Here is a 19,145-nt window from a genome sequence, read left to right on the forward strand (position 1 = left end):
GTAGAAGCAGGGCCTCCATGCGACTCTGCACCGCTGCACCATTCTCAATTGGTTGTCCTGCTAAGGTAAAAAAACTGTCTGGCCTTCCATATTGGGCCGTAATCATGAGCTATGCCAAATGCATACCAGGAGTCAGTGTAAAGGGTTGCCGTCTTACCTCTCGCCACTCTACATGCCTCAGTGATGGCCTTTAATTCCGCTTCTTGTACTGTGACATGCGGAGGCAGAACTCCTGCTTCTAGGACATCTTGTTGTGTGACCACTGCATATCCGATGTGGAGTCATCAATCCTCACCCTGATACCATCTGCAAAAAGCTCAACATATGCATTATCAACAGAGGTTCTGGTTACTGTTTGCATACCTGCAGTTTCTTACTGTACTAGTACTAAATAATCGTGCTGATGTTCTATTTCACATGGCTCGGAATCTTGTTATCTTATTCCATTTATTTATTTATTTATTTATTTTTTTAAACCCAATAGCTGATCTACAACACCTAGATCATCTATGACCCAGATCACCTATGCCTCCCCCCTTTTGAACAGGAATACTCAATGGAAAAAGAGTCATTGCGTTCAAACTAGTAAACCAAGAGGCACAAAAACAAACACTTTGTAGGTCAAGGTGACATTGTATGCAGCGAAGTCTGAGCAAAAATCTCCTTACAAAAAAATGTTTGTTTTGTTGTTTTTTTTTTATTTTTTCCTTCAGGTCGCAGTTAGCATTTTTTAACACAAGGGGGCGCCACACAATTCAAATTTTACGTCACCCAGTGTAATAGTATTTCAGGGTATGGCCAGCGTTTAGCTTTTACTCTCCTGTCGGAATATAATTATAACTTCAGTGTAGACTGACACTAGAATATACCAAAGACTTAAAGAAAAACTAAAGAATACGGATGAATTAACATCCTACTCTGGGCAATTCAGTCCCTCTTTCTTCACATAAAAAGTAAAATTACTTCACCAAATTGCATGAAAAAGTTTGCTGGGTGACTATAGGGAAATTATTCCATCTGTAGGAGCCTTCCGTAACATCATCTGTCTGAGTATCCATTGGAGAAGCGGGCAGTGGGAAACAGAGCCCCCGGGAACATGAGAGAGCGTCCCCTGTCATGTATTCCTGGTCTCTGCCCCCCATGCATCAACTCCATTCTTCCATGCACTATAAACCAGCTTAGTCATCTACTATGTCCCAAGCTGCATCTCCACAAAGGTTTGTTTCCCTGAACTTATCACACATCCAAAGTGGCCACATCTTGGAGCGTAACAAAGTCTGGTCAAACAAAACCTTACTTCAGACAATCATGATGTTAGCACTGGATACAGTGGCATTGGGAAATATAGGCCTCCCAAATGCAGCAAAATGGCCGCCAGAGGCAGAAAGGGGCGGGGCTACAAATCTCCCAGGTGAGGCAAAATGGCCGCTGGAGGACCGGGCGGGGTCAGGGGCAGCAGCACTTCCAGGTGAGGCAAGATGGCCGCTGGAGGAGGAAGGGGCGGGGCCAGGTCCTGTCCCGGATGGGGAGGGACCGGAAGTAACATCACACGCCCTGAAAGTGAGCACATGGGGGGAAGTAACTTCAGGGTGGGGGCAGGCCTCACTACATTTACTGCAGAGTCACACTATGTTGGATTGTAAACATTGCAAGCACGGCCGCCATTACAGGGAGGGGCTGTAGTCAACACAAAGACATTACATTGTTCATAAGCAATACACATACCCCCCTACATGCTTTCCCCTCTTCAATCTCTCAACTATGTTATACCTCCTCCTAGCAATCTAAAAACACCTTTCTTTCTGCTAGGCTTCCTGCTCATCTTCTGAAAACTTTCTACAGTCTATCTTACCTGTCCATACTCATTTCTGCTTATCTGTCCATGACCTAACATTTCTTTCTGCAACTTTTCCTGGTCCTTTCCCATTGTTCAGTAACCAAATCACAAGCTCTATGACCTTTGTCCTTGCTCACTTTGCTCAACTCTATTCTATTCGAAGACACAGTAGTGTTTCTCTTGTGAAATCTGCTTTCTTAAAATTCTTCCCATATAACCTCTCTTTCCCACTCAGAAAAGACAAAGGAAACAGAAAGGGTTAATTGAAAAAGCTTTCAGTTCACTCTCTTACCAGCAGCCCTCCCCCCAACAATAAACACTGCACATTCTTTCTATAATACCAGACAGACGGGATTACTGGAGAATACCCACAACGGCTCAAGGTATATATATATCTCATCCACCTTTATATCAACCAACCTCTACTAGTACAAGAGCACTCCTTGTACACGATCTAGACAGGACATTTAGCTATACACAGAGACTGACGATTATTTTCAATGACCAAAACCTCAATAATATTCTGGAGAAATCAGCCGTCACACCACGGCTATATTCCCCGCATATATACCTTTTCACATATGAGAACATAACACGCTCAATCATAAAAGGTAAATATACGTATCATAAATCTTCCTAACCTCACACTAGTTTTACCTAGGAGCACGTGTCACTGGCGTGTTCCCTCAGACTTAAACAGCCGAGTCCGCCCTCCCGACACATTAACCCTCACAGAATTTATCTCTTGGTCTTGCATAAACAATTTTTAACCGTCTCAGACACAACAGCATACACAGCGTACAAAATACCCCTAGACAGGTAAAAACGGTGGTTTTTCCGAGTGGACAGACCTGTCTTTCAGTGAAGGTCCAGTCTGGATCAGGAACAGGCAGAAAAGCAGTCAGAACCCAGCTCACATCGGTAGATTTACATAAAGCAATCTTACCGTGTTCTGTAGATTTTCGGGCCCCTGAGTTCTGCGTGCCATCTGCCGATCTCTGTACGTTCCAGGCTGTGACCTCACAGATCCACTCGCTCACCCAGGGACTCCACTGATCTGGATTATGATTTCTCCAGCAGGCTTTGGGGTATTTTGTCGCTTTCCGAATTGAGTATCGTGTGCACACATCGACCAGAATCAGACACAAATGCTGGTCTAAAACCGGGAGAGTCTCTACACTGTGTAGAGGCTCAGGCTTTTTATTATAACACATGACAACCGCCCTTCAATGGGCGTGCAACAGATTACATCAGTAACATATAAGATTCTCATTTGTTGGATCATATAGAATCCCCCACCTCTCTGCCCACCCCCTCTCAAGTCCAGTGTAATGTGGACTTTTGTCCTAGCTGAAGTCATCTCCGTGTAGTGATGAATCATTGTTTACCTAGCTTCAGGATGAGAGTGGAAGGGGGCCTAGGTAAACACTCAGTATTGAACACAGGATATACACGACACTATGGCCTTTTAACTCTTAGAAACTGGTTGAGCAACTTCTATGTACTTAGAGCAAATACATCACCCATCCATTGGCTAGCAAATACCATGATTAGATTGTGTGTGTGTCCTTTAAACTCTTGAGCTAAAAGTCATTACAACAACAAAATACATTTGGGTTATATTAATCGATAGACATTTTATAAATAATCATCATGTCTATCACAAGGGTAGATAGATACCACAGTGATAGATAAAGATATGAGATTGATGGATATGCATTTTGATGTGGAAGTTGTAGTCTGCCAGTCATTTTGTATAGTTGTAGAGAGAAGAGTTAATGGTCTTTCAGCATATAGGAAAGCTGAGTGCTGAAATACCTTGGAAGTAGACTTCAGGAAAGGCTGTTACACTTCTCCCCCAGGGGGTCTTTGATGTCCTACAGCCCCTCTGGAGCCAGAGTCAGCAAATGTTTATGTTAGGAAATAAGGAGAGGAAATAGGCTTCACACCTCAGCAGCTCCTTCCCTCCCTTAGTGGTCCAAATGGTCGTAACTGACCTGATAACTTTTGGAGGCAAAGTTAACAAAAGAATGTGCCCTTAAGACAAAGGAAAATGTAATTTAAAAACTATGAAAGATCTGTACGTCGCAGCCCGCTGACGAGGATATTTTATGGAATGTCGCATCCCCGCAAATAAGATGCAGGGATTCCCGCATTTGCACGACGCTCAGGAACCGAGAATTGAGTATCTCGGATCAGATGCATCCAAAACTACTCATCCGTGGGCTCAAAACACACGTAAAATCACAACAGGAAACATCGTTGTTATATTTTCATGGTGGGTCACACCCACACGGAGTTATAAAAGAAATATGTATTTTAGGGAATTATGTGTCCCAAGATAAGCCAGCCCCTAAGGGGGCTGGAAGGAACTAAAGGGATGTTACCACCATGAGAGTTTAAAACTCGCACACAATGTGTGCTCAGTGTCAGCCCCTTGGAGGTCACTATACGTGAGGTCTGGTCCGCAGTTCTGGCGCGACTCTACGCCACAGAATGGTAACTCTTCTTTTAATCCTTGAAAACTACAAGAAAAAACTAAGGACCTGCGTTGCTTTGTATATAAAAGATCAATAATAACTGTCTCAATAGCCAATCTTTGGATAGAGACAAAAATTTATTTTAAACAAATAAAAGAGAGAGGTCTCAGCCTCATATAATAATACAAAAATACTTGCGGGATCCTATGCGACGCGTTTCGGCGTGATACACGCCTTTCTCAAACATACAAATACATAGACGGACAGTGGTATAAATAGAGCAAAATAAATTACATACCTATTGTAAAGCATCATTAAGCGTGAGTATGTCACAGTGCGTGGTGCTATTAGGGCGAAGGAAGATGACGTATTCCACATCATGGCGCGCCATACGGCGCCCCGGATGTGGCGTGTGTGGCCAGCATCGGGAACTATAGCACATACCTTCTATTACGAAACCACGCCTCCCAGAGCGCGGCGATGCGTTCCATTGAACGTAACACCTGACTACCTCACGTCACAAGCCGTGACTACGTGACTCGGGTTACCAGGTCACGTCTCTCCGAGGTAGAAATGGAACGCAGCGGTGTGTTTCAAAGAACGTTAGAGCGACGTCTCGTGATTTATGATAGCGCTACGTGCCCATCATATAGACAGCAATTGATTGGGCAGTGTCGTTTAAATGGAACGCTTCATGCGTTTTTAACGAATCTCTTCAATGGTGATACTAGATTATTCTACATATCACAAATCGCTTATATGGATATAAAAGATGTGAGATATAACAATTGCTTTATATATTTAGGTTAAAGCGATATAATATATATGTCGAGTGTATGTATATAAAATAGTTACGTATTGGTTATTAATATATATGTCAAGGTATAAATATAAAATAATTATGTATGTGTAAACTATTAGCGTACAAGAAGTATAATATAAATGCATCAAACAACCAAATTAATATCATATGCATACTAATATAAACTATATATATACCCATATACATTTTCTTAAAAAACAAACATATTTGCTAAAAAGATCATAATTATTAATATTCCAATACCGTATATACCGGCGTATAAGATGACTTTTGAACCCCGAAAAATCTGCTCTGCAGTCGGGGGTCGTCTTATGCGCCGGTAATACAAAAAAAAAAAAGTGTAAAAAAAAAAAATTTTATTACTCACCTCCCACGGCGTCCTGTCGCGCTCCGGCAGGATGTCGCTCGCTCCGGCAGGCTGTCGCTCGCTCCTCGTCCCCAGCGCAGCATAGCTTTCTGAATGCGGGGCTTGAAATCCCCGCTTCCAGAAAGCTAATACACACGCCGGCAGCCATGACAGCATTGAATGGCTGTGATTGGCTAAAGCACACGTGGCTTCAGCCAATCACACTATTCAATGACATCATTGAATGGCTGTGATTGGCTGAAGGCGCACGTGTTAGCAATCACACCCATTCAATGATGTCATTGAATAGTGTGATTGGCTGAAGCCACGTGTGCTTTAGCCAATCACAGCCATTCAATGATGTCATGGCTGCCGGCGTGTGTATTAGCTTTCTGGAAGCGGGGATTTCAAGCCCCACATTCAGAAAGCTATGCTGCGGCGGGGACGAGGAGCGAGCGACAGCCTGCCGGAGCGAGCGACATCCTGCCGGAGCGCGACAGGACGCCGTGGGAGGTGAGTAATAAAATTTTTTTTTTTTTCTCCACTGAATACCGGCGTATAAGGTGACAGTTGGGGGGTCGTCTTATACGCCCCGTCGCCTTATACGCCGGTATATACGGTAGTTATAAAATACATAATTCATGACGGAGGAAATAAATAAAGCGCTACCTTTAAAACATAGATATAAATAAATATCTGTTCAGGAGAGGAAACCATATGCCTATTTTTTGTCAGAAGATTTTTTCCAGAGATTCATTTAAGCCTCTAGGAAACAAGGTGTCCATCCGGAAAATCCAGAACATCTCGCGCATTTTTAGGCGAGAGAAGGACCCAGAGGCTATCAATTCAAGTGGGGTGACTTTCAATAGAGATGCATTCTTTTGGTGTCTCTCCATAAAATGTCGAGAGACACTGTTTTTGAAAACCTTTCTTGATGTTATATCTATGCTGATTAATTCTGACTCTCAATGGTTTCGTTGTACGCCCTATATATTGTAAGCCACAAGGGCATTTCAGCAGATATATCAAGAAGGAGGAACTACAATTCAGGAATTGGTTAATCCCCATCACTCTATTCTCCCGTTTTAGCAAAATGTCTTTTTTACCTTGCACTAATAATGGACAACATTTGCAACGGGTCTTTAAACATTTAAAGGTGCCTGTCAACATATTCGGGTGTGTTGGCCTTTGTTCAATGCTACGAAGTTTTTTAGGATATGAAGGGGCCAATATATTTTGTAAGGTCTTGTTTCTACAATAGATAACTTTCGGTCTATCCAGTATATCGTTCTGAAGAGAAGGGTCTTGCTTTAAGATGGACCAATATTTTTTCATAACATTTTCGATCTCCTTATGTTGTATATTATACTTGGTGATAAATAAAGGTTCTCCGTTACCAAAAGATTTCTTTGTTTTATTTGTATGTATATCGCTATTACTCATAATTGGTGTCCCCAAAGGTGAATCATGTAATTTTTTTTTCGTATGCAGACATAACCAATTCTTGAGGGTAGCCTTTTTGTTTGAATTTAGTTATGAGGACCTTGGACTGTTTTTCGTAGTCCATTAATGATGAGCAATTTCTCCTCATTCTTTTGAATTGCCCCTGAGGTATATTTAGTTTCCAACTTTTTTGGTGACAGCTCCTGAAATTCAGGTAGCTGTTGCAATCAGTTGGCTTAAAGTGCGTCTTAGTGCTTATGTAACCATTTTCTGATGATATAACCAGATCTAAAAAATACTATCTCCGTTTTATCGATTTGATATGTAAAATTTAAGTTAAAATCATTCTCGTTCAACCCTATAATAAAACACTCTAAAATCGCTTATTTCACCGTCCCAAATCAGTAAAATATCATCAATAAACCGTCTATGTAAAACAATATGTTCATTCTTAAAAAAATTATGCTCAAAATAGCCCATTAATAAATTAGCGTAACTCGGCGCAAATTTGGTGCTCATGGCGGTGCCACTCGTTTGTTGGAAAAAGGTCTTATTACAGATAAAATAATTATTTGTTAATATAAAATGAATTGCATTCAATAAAAACTCCCTTTGTTGTAATGGCATCAAAGGATCCTTGACTCTCAAGTATTCCAGAGATGGTAGAGCTTGATTTGGATCAAGAGTCACCTTTAATAGATCTATCCAATCAGAGTTCTCTCTGTTCAACACCTGTGACAATGACCCCGATATCCCTTGAAACCCCAAACATGAGGGTCGATAACCTAGATAAGACAGAGAAGGCTTGTTCTATTGATGCGGTAGATCTTGAAAAATTCCTTTTGAGATCCCCCTTGGCAGATTCCCCACCTGACTTTATAGATCTAATGTCTAGAAATACACCCAACAGGAGAGATACAAAGTAAATCGATAACCCCTAGTAGAATATATACAAGTAAAGATCCCCTTTTTCCATTGTTGGAGCCCATGACACCCCGAGTGGTACACTCCCAACACATAACCGGGGCAAAAAGCAAAATCTTCCAATTCTACCAACCACTCCCAGTCACCAAATCCTCGAGGAAATGAAGCCTCGAAGACGTAGAGGTAAGAGAGGAAGAAGAAAGTCAAAGCCAAAATCAAAAGAAAATTTTGAAGAAATTGAAAAAGATAAATACGACCTAGTGATCAATAACAAGAAAGCCAGGTTTATGGGCATTTTTTAATATTTCTAACCATATTTTAAGAATAAAAAGCGGAAGTTTTGGCAAAAGGCCTATCTTTTAGCCCGTCAATAAACGCAAATTTGTTTGATCTTTTTGTTGATCTTAACCATTTTATAAGAAAGTTAACAGTTACTCGTTTCTTTTCTATCCAAAAATTGAAAAACGAATATAAGGATAAAGAAAAAGAGAGACATATCTGAAGTCTTTAAATTGGAGGATCCCATACCTACTGATTTGAAAGCACCTAGTAGATTTTTTCCAGTGGAAAGTAAAGGTAACCACATTAATTTATTCTACCAAAATGTATTGCATGATTTCTCCACAATATGCGCCAAAGATAAAGGTATGAACTACAACCTGGATAAAAAACAGCATCTAGCAATAAAGAGTTTATTGGACAACCCTGATATTGTTATAAAGAAAGCGGATAAAGGGGGGGGGGGTTGTAATTATGAATTATGATTATTATAACTGAGTCCTTGCGAATTTTGGAAGATCCCGCTTATTATCGAAAATTAGATAAAGATCCTACACCACTTGTCTCTTCCAAATTACATACATTAGTGAATACAGCAGTTGAAAATAACTGTTTAACGAAAAAAGAGCGGGACTATCTCAATCCAGAAACACCATTCTTTTACTTTTTAAGTAAAAGAATGCAAGTACACCCACTGGCCGCCCTATAATTGCAGGTATTAATTCGATTACAAGTAATTTATCCCATTTTATAGATTTACACCTACAGAAATTTGTCACATCTCTACCTACTTATATTAGAGATACAGGTCATATTTTGATGACAATCAAACAAATACCCTGGAAAAACAGCTATATATGGTGTAGCTTGGATGTTACTTCTTTATATTTAAACATCCGCCACCACCAGGGCATTAAAGCGGTGCAATATTTTTTAGAACAGGATCCTTTGATGCCATTACAACAAAGGGAGTTTTTATTGGATGCAATTCATTTTATATTAACAAATAATTATTTTATTTATAATAAGACCTTTTTCCAACAAACAAGTGGCACCGCCATGGGCACCAAATTTGCATTGAGTTACGCTAATTTATTAATGGGCTATTTTGAGCATAAGTTTTTTTTAGGAATGAACATATTGTTTTACATAGACGGTTTATTGATGATATTTTACTGATTTGGGACGGTGAAATAAACGATTTTAGAGTGTTTTATTATAGGGTTGAACGAGAATGATTTTAACTTAAATTTTACATATCAGATCGATAAAACGGAGATAGTATTTTTAGATCTGGTTATATCATCAGAAAATGGTTACATAAGCACTAAGACGCACTTTAAGCCAACTGATTGCAACAGCTACCTGAATTTCGGGAGCTGTCACCAAAAAAGTTGGAAACTAAATATACCTCAGGGGCAATTCAAAAGAATGAGGAAAAATTGCTCATCATTAATGGACTACGAAAAACAGTCTAAGGTCCTCATAACTAAATTCAAACAAAAAGGCTACCCTCAAGAATTGGTTATGTCTGCATACGAAAAAAAATTACATGATTCACCTTTGGGGACACCAATTATGAGTAATAGCGATATACATACAAATAAAACAAAGAAATCTTTTGGTAACGGAGAACCTTTATTTATCACCAAGTATAATATACAACATAAGGAGATCGAAAATGTTATGAAAAAATATTGGTCCATCTTAAAGCAAGACCCTTCTCTTCAGAACGATATACTGGATAGACCGAAAGTTATCTATCGTAGAAACAAGACCTTACAAAATATATTGGCCCCTTCATATCCTAAAAAACTTTGTAGCATTGAACAAAGGCCAACACACCCGAATATGTTGACAGGCACCTTTAAATGTTTAAAGACCCGTTGCAAATGTTGTCCATTATTAGTGCAAGGTAAAAAAGACATTTTGCTAAAACGGGAGAATAGAGTGATGGGGATTAACCAATTCCTGAATTGTAGTTCCTCCTTCTTGATATATCTGCTGGAATGCCCTTGTGGCTTACAATACATAGGGCGTACAACGAAACCATTGAGAGTCAGAATTAATCAGCATAGATATAACATCAAGAAAGGTTTTCAAAAACACAGTGTCTCGACATTCTATGGAGAGACACCAAAAGAATGCATCTCTATTGAAAGTCACCCCACTTGAATTGATAACCTCTGGGTCCTTCTCTCGCCTAAAAACGCGCAAGATGTTCTGGATTTTCCGGATGGACACCTTGTTTCCTAGAGGCTTAAATGAATCTCTGGAAAAAATCTTCTGACAAAAAAATAGGCATATGGTTTCCTCTCCTGAACAGATATTTATTTATATCTATGTTTTAAAGGTAGAGCTTTATTTATTTCCTCCGTCATGAATTATGTATTTTATAACTATTGGAATATTAATAATTATGATCTTTTAGCAAAGATGTTTGTTTTTTAAGAAAATGTATATGGGTATATATATATATATATATATATAGTTTATATTAGTATGCATATGATATTAATTTGGTTGTTTGATGCATTTATATTATACTTCTTGTACGCTAATAGTTTACACATACATAATTATTAGAGATGAGCGAACACCAAAATGCTCGGGTGTTCGTTATTCGAAACGAACTTCCCGCGATGTTCGAGGGTTCGTTTCGAATAACGAACCCCATTGAAGTCAATGGGCGACCGGAGCATTTTTGTATTTCGCCGATGCTCGCTAAGGTTTTCATGTGTGAAAATCTGGGCAATTCAAGAAAGTGATGGGAACGACACAGCAACGGATAGGGCAGGCGAGGGGCTACATGTTGGGCTGCATCTCAAGTTCACAGGTCCCACTATTAAGCCACAATACCGGCAAGAGTGCCCCCCCCCTCCCAACAACTTTTACTTCTGAAAAGCCCTCATTAGCATGGCATACCTTTGCTAAGCACCACACTACCTCCAACAAAGAACAATCACTGCCTGCATGACACTCCACTGACACTTCTCCTGGGTTACATGCTGCCCAACCGCCCCCCCTCCCCCCACAGCGCACACCAAAGTGTCCCTGCGCAGCCTTCAGCTGCCCTCATGCCACACCACGCTCATGTCTATTTAGAATTGCGTCTGCCATGACGAGGGACCGCAGGCACACACTGCAGAGGTTGGCACGGCTAGGCAGCGACCCTCTTTAAAAGTGGCGGGGCGATAGCCCACAATGCTGTACAGAAGCAATGAGAAATAGAATCCTGTGCCACCGCCATCAGGAGCTGCACACGTGGGCATAGCAATGGGGAACCTATGTGCCACACACTATTCATTCTGTCAAGGTGTCTGCATGCCCCAGTCAGACCGCGGTTTTTAATTCATAGACACAGGCAGGTACAACTCCCTATTGTGAAGTCCCTGTGGACCCACAGCATGGGTGGCTCCCTGGAACCCACCGGCGGTACACAAAAATATCCCATTGCATTGCCCAACACAGCTGAGGTAGTAATGTCGTGCATAATACAGGTGGACTTCGGCCCACACTGTATGCCCCAGTCAGACTGGGGTTCTTTACAAGTGGAAACAGATGCATTTATAATTCGCTGTGGACCCACAGCATGGGTGGGTGCCAGGAAGCCACAGGCGGTACACAGAAATATCCCATTGCATTGCCCAACACAGCTGAGGTAGTAATGTCGTGCTTAATGCAGGTGGGCTTCGGCTCACACTGCATGCCCCAGTCTGACTGGGGTTCTTTTCAAGTGTACAGATGTAGTAAAAACTCCGTGTGCACCTACAGCATGGGTGGGTGCCAGGAAGCCACCGGCGGTACATAGAAATATCCCATTGCATTGCCCAACACAGCTGAGGTAACGTCAGCTGTAATGCAGGTGGGCTAAAAATTCATTTGATTACACTGTAGGCGAGGGCCCACAAAAATTGCTGTATCAACAGTACTAATGTACATCCAAAAAATTGGCCATGGCCAGCCAAGAGGGCAGGTGAAACCCATTAATCGCTTTGGTTAATGTGGCTTAAGTGGTAACTAGGCCTGGAGGCAGCCCAGTGTAACGAAAAATTGGTTCAAGTTAAAGTTCCAACGCTTTTAAGCGCATTGAAACTTTTAAAAATTGTTCAGAAAAATTATTTGAGTGAGCCTTGTGACCCTAAGAAAAATTGCCCGTTCAGCGTGATTACGTGAGGTTTCAGGAGGAGGAGCAGGAGGAGGAGGAGGAATATTAGACACAGATTGAAGCAGAAATGTCCCCGTTTTGGATGGTGAGAGAGAACGTAGCTTCCATCCGCGGGTGCAGCCTACGTATTGCTTACGTATCCTTGCTGTCCGCTGGTGGAGAAGAGAAGTCTGGCGAAATCCAGGCTTTGTTCATCTTGATGAGTGTTAGCCTGTCGGCACTGTCGGTTGACAAGCGGCTACGCTTATCTGTGATGATTCCCCCAGCCGCACTAAACACCCTCTCCGACAAGACGCTAGCCGCAGGACAAGCAAGCACCTCCAGGGCATACAGCGCTAGTTCAGGCCACGTGTCCAGCTTCGACACCCAGTAGTTGTAGGTGGCAGAGGCGTCACGGAGGACGGTCGTGCGATCGGCTACGTACTCCCTCACCATCCTTTTACAGTGCTCCCGCCGACTCAGCCTTGACTGGGGAGCGGTGACACAGTCTTGGTGGGGAGCCATAAAGCTGTCCAGGCCCTTAAAGACTGTTGCACTGCCTGGGATGTACATGCTGCTCGATCTCCGCACCTCCCCTGCTACCTTGCCCTCGGTACTGCGCCTTCTGCCACTAGCGCTGTCGGCTGGGAATTTTACCATCAGCTTGTCCGCAAGGGTCCTGTGGTATAGCAACACTCTCGAACCCCTTTCCTCTTTGGGAATGAGAGTGGGCAGGTTCTCCTTATAGCGTGGGTCGAGCAGTGTGTACACCCAGTAATCCGTTGTGGCCAGAATGCGTGCAACGCGAGGGTCACGAGAAAGGCATCCTAACATGAAGTCAGCCATGTGTGCCAGGGTACCTGTACGCAACACATGGCTGTCTTCACTAGGAAGATCACTTTCAGGATCCTCCTCCTCCTCCTCCTCCTCAGGCCATACATGCTGAAAGGATGACAGGCAATCAGCCGGTGTACCGTCAGCAGCGGGCCAAGCTGTCTCTTCCCCCTCCTCCTCATCCTCCTCCTCCTCCTGCTCCTCCTCCTCCTCCTGTACGCGCTGAGAAATAGACCGGAGGGTGCTCTGACTATCCAGCGACATACTGTCTTCCACCGGCCCCGTTTCCGAGCGCAAAGCAGCTGCCTTTATGCTTTGCAGGGAATTTCTCAAGATGCATAGCAGAGGAATGGTGACGCTAATGATTGCAGCATCGCCGCTCACCACCTGGGTAGACTCCTCAAAATTACCAAGGACATGGCAGATGTCTGCCAACCAGGCCCACTCTTCTGAAAAGAATTGAGGAGGCTGACTCCCACTGCGCCGCCCATGTTGGAGTTGGAATTCGACTATAGCTCTACGCTGTTCATAGAGCCTGGCCAACATGTGGAGCGTAGAGTTCCACCGTGTGGGCACGTCGCACAGCAGTCGGTGCACTGGCAGCTTAAAGCGATGTTGCAGGGTGCACAGGGTGGCAGCGTCCGTGTGGGACTTGCGGAAATGTGCACTGAGCCGGCGCGCCTTTACGAGCAGGTCTGACAAGCGTGGGTAGCTTTTCAGAAAGCGCTGAACCACCAAATTAAAGACGTGGGCCAGGCATGGCACGTGCGTGAGGCTGCCGAGCTGCAGAGCCGCCACCAGGTTACGGCCGTTGTCACACACGACCATGCCCGGTTGGAGGCTCAGCGGCGCAAGCCAGCGGTCGGTCTGCTGTGTCAGACCCTGCAGCAGTTCGTGGGCCGTGTGCCTCTTATCTCCTAAGCTGAGTAGTTTCAACACGGCCAGCTGACGCTTGCCCACCGCTGTGCTGCCACACCGCGCGACACCGACTGCTGGCGACATGCTGCTGCTAACACATCTTGATTGCGAGACAGAGGTTGCGGAGGAGGAGGAGGAGGAGGGTGCTTTAGTGGAGGAAGCATACACCTCCGCAGATACCACCACCGAGCTGGGGCCCGCAATTCTGGGGGTGGGTAGGACGTGAGCGGTCCCAGGCTCTGACTCTGTCCCAGCCTCCACTAAATTCACCCAATGTGCCGTCAGGGAGATGTTGTGGCCCTGCCCGCCTGTGCTTGTCCACGTGTCCATTGTTAAGTGGACCGTGGCAGTAACCGCGTTGGTGAGGGCGCGTACAATGTTGCGGGAGACGTGGTCGTGCAGGGCTGGGACGGCACATCAGGAAAAGTAGTGGCGACTGGGAACTGAGTAGCGCGGGGCCGCCGCCTCCATGATACTTTTGAAGGACTCCGTTTCCACAACCCTATACGGCAGCATCTCAAGGCTGATGAATTTTGCTATGCGGACGGTTAATGTTTGAGCGTGCGGGTGCGTGGCGGCGTACTTGCGCTTGCGCTCCAACAGTTGTGCAAGCGACGGCTGGACGGTGCGCTGAACTACACTGGTGGATGGGGCCGAGGACAGCGGAGGTGAGGGTGTGGGTGCAGGCCAGGAGACGGTAGTGCCTGTGTCCTGAGAGGGGGGTTGCATCTCAGTGGCAGGTTGGGGCACAGGGGGAGAGGCAGGGGTGCAAACCGGAGGCGGTGAATGGCCTTCGTCCCACCTTGTGGGGTGCTTGGCCATCATATGTCTGCGCATGCTGGTGGTGGTGGTGAGGCTGTTGGTGTTGGCTCCCCGGCTGAGCTTTGCGCGACAAAGGTTGCACACCACTGTTCGTCGGTCGTCAGGCGTCTCTGTGAAAAACTGCCAGACCTTAGAGCACCTCGGCCTCTACAGGGTGGCATGGCGCGAGGGTGCGCTTTGGGAAACAGTTGGTGGATTATTCGGTCTGGCCCTGCCTCTACCCCTGGCCACCGCACTGCCTCTTGCAACCTGCCCTGCTGCTGCCCGTGGCTCCCCCTCTGAAGACCTGTCCTGTGTAGGCGTTGCACACCAGGTGGGGTCAGTCACCTCATCGTCCTGCTGCTCTTCCTCCGAATCCTCTGTGCGCTGCTCCCTCGGACTTACTGCCCTTACTACTACCTCACTGCAAGACAACTGTGTCTCATCGTCATCGTCCTCCTCACACACAGAAAGTTCTTGAGACAGTTGGCGGAAGTCCCCAGCCTCTTCCCCCGGACCCCGGGAACTTTCGAATGGTTGGGCATCAGTGACGATAAACTCCTCTGGTGGGAGAGGAACCGCTCCTGCCCAATCTAAGCAGGGGCCCGAGAACAGTTCCTGGGAGTGTTCCCGCTCCTGAGCAGGTGTCATTGTAGTGGAGTGAGGAGGCTGGGAGGAAGGAGGAGCAGCAGACAGAGGATTCGGCTTTGCAGCAGTGGACGATAGGTTGCTCGAAGCACTTTCTGCCATCCAGGACAGGACCTGCTCACACTGCTCATTTTCTAATAACCGTCTCCCGCGTGGACCCATTAATTGGGCGATGAATGTGGGGACGCCTGAAACGTGCCTCTCTCCTAATCGCGCAGCAGTCGGCTGCGACACACCTGGATCAGGAGCTCGGCCTGTGCCCACACCCTGACTTGGCCCTCCGCGTCCTCGGCCGCGTCCACGTCCTCTAGGCCTACCCCTACCCCTCAGCATGCTGTATTACCAGTGATTTGATTTCACAGGCAGGAAATAAATTGGCGCAAGACTGCAGACCAAATATAATTTTTTCCCTTTTTTGAAAACGAAAGGCCCCACTGCCTCTATTGAATGAATAATCTAAGTTTAATAACTGTGCTGTGTCCCTGCTAATGTGTCACAGAACTTGAGGGTAGCAGAGTTATTAACTCTGGCAGAGCAGGTATTTTTTTCCCAATTAAGGAAAGCAAATGGCGAAGCCAGCAGTAAACCGTAGCTGGGTGCGTCTGATTTTTTAACGTTGTACACGCAGCTCACACGTGTCCACAGCCCTTAGGACGGAGAGAGGCAGGACAAATAGATTTTGTTTCCCTTTTTTTACACCAAAAGGACCCACTGCGTATATTCAATGAATAATAACTGTGTTGTGGCCCTGCTTACACAATTCTTTCCCTGTAGTATCAATGAAGGGTGCAATGCTCTGCAGAGGCGATTTTGAGAAAAAAAAAAAGGCACTGGTAACAGCAGCCAACACACAGGTATTACTGGCCCTAATAAGGACCTTTGGGGTTCTTGAAGCCTACACTAACTGCTATTTCTCTCCCTACAGCAGCTCCGGTACCAGCAGCACTGTCCCTCATCTAACTCACAAGGCATCTGAGGCGAGCCGCGGGAGGGGCCGACTTTTATATTCGGGTGACATCTGATCTTCCCAGCCACTCACAGCAGGGGGGTGGTATAGGGCTTGAACGTCACAGGGGGAAGTTGTAATGCCTTCCCTGTCTTACAATTGGCCAGAAAAGCGCGCTAACGTCTCAGGGAAGGAAGTGAAAGTAACCCGAATACCGCATGGTGTTCGTTACGAATAACGAACATCCCGAACACCCTAATATTCGCACGAATATCAAGCTCGGACGAACACGTTCGCTCATCTCTAATAATTATTTTATATTTATACCTTGACATATATATTAATAACCAATACGTAACTATTTTATATACATACACTCGACATATATATTATATCGCTTTAACCTAAATATATAAAGCAATAGTTATATCTCACATCTTTTATATCCATATAAGCGATTTGTGATATGTAGAATAATCAAGTATCACCATTGAAGAGATTCGTTAAAAAACGCATGAAGCGTTCCATTTAAACGACACTGCCCAATCAATTGCTGTCTATATGATGGGCACGTAGCGCTTTCCTAAATCACGAGACGTCGCTCTAACGTTCTTTGAAACGCACCGCTGCGTTCCATTTCTACCTCGGAGAGACGTGACCTGGTAACCCGAGTCACGTAGTCACGGCTTGTGACATGAGGTAGTCAGGTGTTACGTTCAATGGAACGCATCGCCGCGCTCTGGGAGGCTTGGTTTCGTAATAGAAGGTATGTGCTATAGTTCCCGATGCTGGCCACACACGCCACATCCAGGGCGCCGTATGGCGCGCCATGATGAGGAATACGTCATCTTCCTTTGCCCTAATAGCACCACGCACCGCAACATACTCACGCTTAATGATGCTTTACAATAGGTATGTAATTTATTTTGCTCTATTTATACCACTGTCCGTCTATGTACTTGTATGCTTGAGAAAGGCGTGTATCACGCCGAAACGCGTCGCATAGGATCCTGCAAGTATTTTTGTATTATTATATGAGGCTGAGACCTCTCTCTTTTATTTGTTTAAAATACATTTTTTTCTCTATCCAAAGATTGGCTATTGAGACAGTTATTATTGATCTTTTATATACAAAGCACCGCAGGTCCTTAGTTTTTTCTTGTAGTTTTCTTTGACTTCATCCGACCTCTGATGAGGAACGGAGTTTTTTTATGACCTGCAGCTCTCCAGTAAGCTGGATTTTCGTGTCCTTCGATTCCGGTATTTCCTGGATAAAGTAATTGTTATGAGCATACCAGGATGTTGGGTGCAGGCATAATCACCTTTAGGGTGACATGCCTTGCACCAGGTGAGTTATCACACTATTATTATTGTGATCAACGTACAAAGTGTTTGGCGCTCTCCGTGACCTCTATTTCTTTTAATCCTTGTTATTTTACTGTCTGTGATATCATATGTAAGTCTCTTGCCATTTATCTTATAACATCATTTTCGTATTTTTTCTGTAAATAAGCACTGCTCTTTTCTTTGAGAATTAAACTTTAAATTAATTAGTGAGCCTCGTCCATGTTAACACGAAACCATATTCTCCGAAGATTGTATTCAGAAATGGGGTTCCAATTTACCGTAACCAAATTGGTGGTGGCAGCGTTTTGTAAGCATATTGTAGAGCTCTGGAGTGCGTTAGAACGGATCAGGTGGATGATTTGAGTTTCCGCTTCGCATGTGTGCAGAAGTCGGAGAACGCTAGATACAAATCAGCCTGTATTCTAACAACTGCCAGCTTGCAATACTGCAGAGTGTCTGAGGACCAGAGGTGGGATCGATAGGTATCGTCCCTTCCCCTCTCTCCTCTTGTCCAGTGAGGGACAAATTGTTAATAAGTGCAGGGCCAGGTGGGTTGCTGTAGAGTTGTGGCTGTGGCTCATGGTCGCTTTTCAGGAGTCTGGAAAGTTGGGTACCAGTCACTCCACAACCTAAGAGCCTTTCCCTCCTCGCCCTCGCCCTGCATACGTGACAGGCTGTATGCAGGCTCTGCTGTGCAATACTGAGGTACTACAACTCCCAGCAACCACGGAGTTAAATGCACACGGTCACAGGTAGCCCTAAGAAGGACCGTTGGGGTTCTTGTAGACAGGATTCTACACTACCACGGTCCCTGCCTGACCAATACTGCCCCTATACTCAAGTACAGACTGCAGCCTGAGAACGCTATAGCCTGCACGCCCGATATACATAAAAATAAAATGCAAAACTGCTCACAGCAGCCACAACAGTAATGCACTAGGTGAGCTGTGGCCTTAAGAAGGACCGTTGTGGTTCTTGAAGATGCTAACACTCTCCCTATAGCAGCAGCAGCAGCAGCACTTTCCCTGATCTGTCTTAGCGTGTGTCTGTGGCGAGCCGCGGGCGGGCCCACTTTATATGCTCGGCGGTCACTTGATCTCGCCAGCCACTCACTGCAGGGGGGTGGGATAGGGCTGGAACGTCACAGGAGGAAGTTGTAATGCCTTCCCTGTGTTTCTATTGGCCAGAAAATGGTGCAAATTTCTCAGGGAAGGAAATGGAATTGACTCGAACACCGCGTGGTGCTCGTCTCGAGTAACGAGCATCTCGAGTACCCTAATACTCGAACGAGCATCAAGCTCGGACGAGTATGCTCGCTCATCTCTAAGATCTGTTCATCTTTTCTTTTATTGTACAATTATTTTTTATTTGT

General features: G+C 44.7%; 1 protein-coding gene across 8 annotated transcripts in view; it reads left to right on the forward strand.

The window, feature by feature from the left end:
• LOC136577449 (putative methyltransferase DDB_G0268948) overlaps window positions 1-19,145 on the forward strand; it is a 172,419-nt gene that overhangs the window by 105,490 nt on the left and 47,784 nt on the right. For 4 of the 8 annotated variants that reach the window (XM_066577343.1, XM_066577352.1, XM_066577344.1 and 1 more), the window contains exon 2: window positions 8,329-8,429. The exons of the other annotated variants lie outside the window; for them this stretch is intronic. The gene's annotated coding sequence lies outside the window, so the exon portion shown is untranslated. The remainder of the gene's footprint in view (window positions 1-8,328; window positions 8,430-19,145) is intronic. 8 annotated transcript variants of the gene reach the window in all.

Source organism: Eleutherodactylus coqui, chromosome 8, assembly GCF_035609145.1.
Source record: "Eleutherodactylus coqui strain aEleCoq1 chromosome 8, aEleCoq1.hap1, whole genome shotgun sequence".
NCBI classification, from domain to species: domain Eukaryota; kingdom Metazoa; phylum Chordata; class Amphibia; order Anura; family Eleutherodactylidae; genus Eleutherodactylus; species Eleutherodactylus coqui.